Source organism: Vollenhovia emeryi, unplaced genomic scaffold (genome assembly GCF_000949405.1).
Source record: "Vollenhovia emeryi isolate VEMERY1.0 unplaced genomic scaffold, V.emery_V1.0 DF942449.1, whole genome shotgun sequence".
Classification (NCBI taxonomy): domain Eukaryota; kingdom Metazoa; phylum Arthropoda; class Insecta; order Hymenoptera; family Formicidae; genus Vollenhovia; species Vollenhovia emeryi.
Window position 1 is genome coordinate 1 of NW_011963917.1, and position 3792 is coordinate 3792.

At 43.1% G+C, this 3792-nt stretch overlaps 1 pseudogene; it reads right to left on the reverse strand.

Annotated features, from left to right (window-relative positions):
• Positions 1-61: 61 nt before the first annotated feature.
• On the reverse strand, positions 62-1906 carry LOC105568793 (annotated as a pseudogene).
• Positions 1907-3792: the final 1886 nt, after the last annotated feature.

A 3792-nucleotide genomic window follows, 5' to 3' on the forward strand; every position in this document is an offset into this window, starting at 1 on the left:
GACACCCTGTATATAGAAAATGAATATTTTCTTTATAATCTCGACAGGCTATATTGTAATAACTATATTGCTTATATTATGCAGCAAAGCAGAGGAATAGGTAATTATTAGTTATACTAAAAACATTAATTATTTATTAAAAAAGGAAAATTATTAAGTTTCTTAAACGTTTGATTACGTATGTACATACAATAGTATGAGCATGATTACATTGGACGTAAATATTTTTGTCAATAAAGTGGAAGCATTGTCAAGAAGAAGGAGACCTTATATTTTAAGACAATTTATTTTTCATGCCACTGAATTATGGCCTTAGTTCAATCATTGCATGTGTTTGTCCAATGCAATGTCAATGATGTAGATTACTTTAAAATATTTTTTCAGCGTCTCAACCTAAAAAATAAAAGTAAAACATTACTATACCATTCATTTAACTTTATTTTTATCCCAATATTTACCTTGAAAAGTAATCAGCTATAAGTGATTCTCTAACCATATTATCTCTCGGTCTTGCACGTTCACGAACGTCATCGTTAATTACCACATCATCTTCAACAAAGTCTATTAATACAGGTGGATCTTCCTCATTTTGATGTCTTGCCAAATTATGCAAAACAGTTGCTGCAACGATGACATCTTGCACTGTTTCCAATTTCAATCTCATTCCGAGACTTCAAACTGGGAAACGTCGCTTGATAACTCCAAAAAAGCGCTCTATAATATTTCTCGTTCGTATTTGAGTTTCATTATAACACTCTTCTGCTGGAGTATTTGGATTTATCAGTGGCGTCAGAAGATAATTCCTCACGGGATAGCCACCATCACCGAGTAACAATACAGAATTAAATTCGTTTTGCTCAAATCTTCTCCGCAATGTACTATGCTCGAAAATTGTGGCGCCATGTACCGATCCTGGCCATCTTGCAACAATATCTATTGCCTTTAAATTATAGTCGCATACAACTTGCGTATTTATAGAAAAATAACTTTTCCTATTGCGAAATACTTCTGCATTTTCTCCTCCTGGGGATTGTATACGAATGTGTGTACAATCTATGCAGCCAATCACACGAGGAAATCGGTACATTCTGTAAAAACCTTGCTTCATGTCTTCAATTTCTCTTGCATTTCCTGGCATCTTTATCATTGTATGTCGTAATGCAGCAATTGCCTCTGAAACTTTTTTAACGACACGGGATGCTGTGCTAATACTGACACCAGAGAAATCACCACTTGAACGGAGGAGACTTCCAGTGGCATAAAATCTTAATGTCAACAACAATTGATTCATTGGAGTCAACGATCTTGTTCTGTAATACGTAAAAAATATAGTCAGTAAATTTTATACAGAAAGCAAGAAACGTGCAAATGACACGTGAAATAATAAGTATTCTATAAGTATTATTATTCTATAAACTATATTTTGTCTATTTACCGATTATAATTATTTGTTAATTGATGCTCGATTCTAAGCAAAAATAGTCTCACAGTCTCTTTCGTCAAACGGAATCGCGCAAAGAAATCCCAAGTATCCCACATTTCCATATGATTTACTCTATATCTTAAAATGTAGGGTCTTCTTATTCTTGGCAATGCTTCCTCTTCATCATCGCTGGGAAAAATATTAATATCAACTATTATATTGATGACATCCATCGTCGCGGAAGTTGTCAAAAATATTATGGGTATTAAGGTTAGAATACCCATTGACTGCCGTTTAGCTATTCTAACTGCTGCTTGAACTAGCTGTTAACTTTAGCCGCAAGTTATCCCATAACCGCAGGCAACCGAAGGTGAAGAATATCAATTCTGACGTTTAACTACCAGTTAACTTTAATCGGAACATAACTGGATGTGAAGAAATCGGGCATTATAGTGGTGCCGTCGGGACGTGAACTGCGGAGATACACGACCGCGGCGTAAGCCCTCTCGGAGGCGTCGGCGAAGCCGTGTACTTCGAGTTAAGCCGTAGTGGAGTCGCTTCCCAGCCATCGCGATACTCTCATTCCCTCGAGGCTCGGAAGGTCCTCGAGGAATTTTCGCCAGAGTTGGGCGTCAGGCGCTGTGAGCGGCGTGTCCCAATCCAACCGTTGTAACCAGGCGGACTGAATATAGATTTTGGCCCGTATAATCACGGGGGTCAGCCATCCTAACGGGTCAAACAGCCGGGCGGTTTTCGCGAGGACATTTTGCTTAGTGAGTGGTGGAATCGTGCGTGCGCGGAGTGAGATGGCGAACGTATCGTCGACGAGGTGCCAAAGCAGGCTTAATGTGGAGTAGCTGTCCACGTTCCATCGTCGCGAAGGGACTTGGAGGCGGTGCTCCAAGGGAATTTCAATGAGCACGATCTCGCAGTTTGCGGCCCACTTCCGCTAGAGAAACCCGCCCGCCCTACACAGGTCCTGAAGCTCACGCGTGCCACGGTGTTGGCTCTTTCCGCGGTGTCCGCGCCGGTGACGATGTCATCGACGTAGGAGTCGCGTTTCAACGCGATAGCACTGAGCGGATATTGAGTTCCTTCGTCTTCGGTCAACTAACGAAGCGTTCGAATGGCGAGGAACGGAGCGCACGCCAGGCCGTAGGTGATCGTGTTGAGACGGTATTCGAGAGTTTCTCCGTCGGGCTTCGGGCGCCAGAGGATCCGTTGCCAGTCACGATCGTGAGGGTGCACCAGAATTTGGCGGTACATCTTTTCGATGTCCGTCATGAATACGTAGCGGTGCCATCGCCAACGCAGCAGTACGTCGGCCAACGCGGGCAGGAGATTCGCTCCAACCATAAGGCAGCCGTTCAGTGTTTCCCCTGATCCGGTATGCTGCGATCCGTTGAGAAGACGACTCTGAATTTAGTTGACGTGCTGGCTTCTTTCATCACCCCGTGATGAGGTAGGTAGCACCTCAGTAGGATATATAGGCCGGTTCTGGACCACTTTTGAAATTTGATATTGGCGGTCATAACTCTAACCAGGGAGCGGAGAGGGGGTACTCCGTGGCGAGGGGACCGCGGGAGGAGGGAAGTACGCGACCTTGACGTCACGCAAGGTGCTGACCTGTCACTACGTGACATGTAACAGATATCTAGGTGCTGACCTGTCACTCGTTTCGGTACTTTTTTAGCGCGAACACCTGGACACGTATTCTTATTTTCCTTGTTATGAGTCACGGGGTCAAGCGCCGAAACCTGGCTGCTAACAGTGACTTTCTTATCAAGGTGAACGATGTCGAGGAGTTCCACGTTTATTATTCCGCAGCGCTTGGCGATCCGCGGAAGCGCGGGGAGGGAGATATTCCGCGGCGACCCGCGGCGCGGGGAGGAGAGAACCGCGGCGCTACGCGATCAGCGGGGGCGCGGGGAGGGGGAGGACCGCGACGCTACGCGATCCCTCGACGCGGGGAAGGGGAGGTCCGCGGCGCGTGCATGTAATAGATATCACCTAAAAAACTTACCTTTTTAAAAAAAGGTAAAAAAAGCACCAAGTCTAAGCTCCAATTCAACCGAATTTTTTTTGTTACTCTATCTTTTTTGCAAAAGTATAATCTCTACAAAAATATCTTTACTTCAAAAGCATCTTCTTTACAAAAATAGTGTCGCCACAAAAATCTGTACAAAAATATCGTCTCTACAAAAATATCTTCTCTACAAAACTATCTTCTCTACAAAAGTAATGATATCAACAAATTGCACCAAATAAAACAGCGGATATTTATACACACTAGTTGCTTTAGCATTAGTTTTTGATAAAAAAATGTTATATTTCTTAAAAATCAAACTAAAGATTTTGTTGGAAAAAAC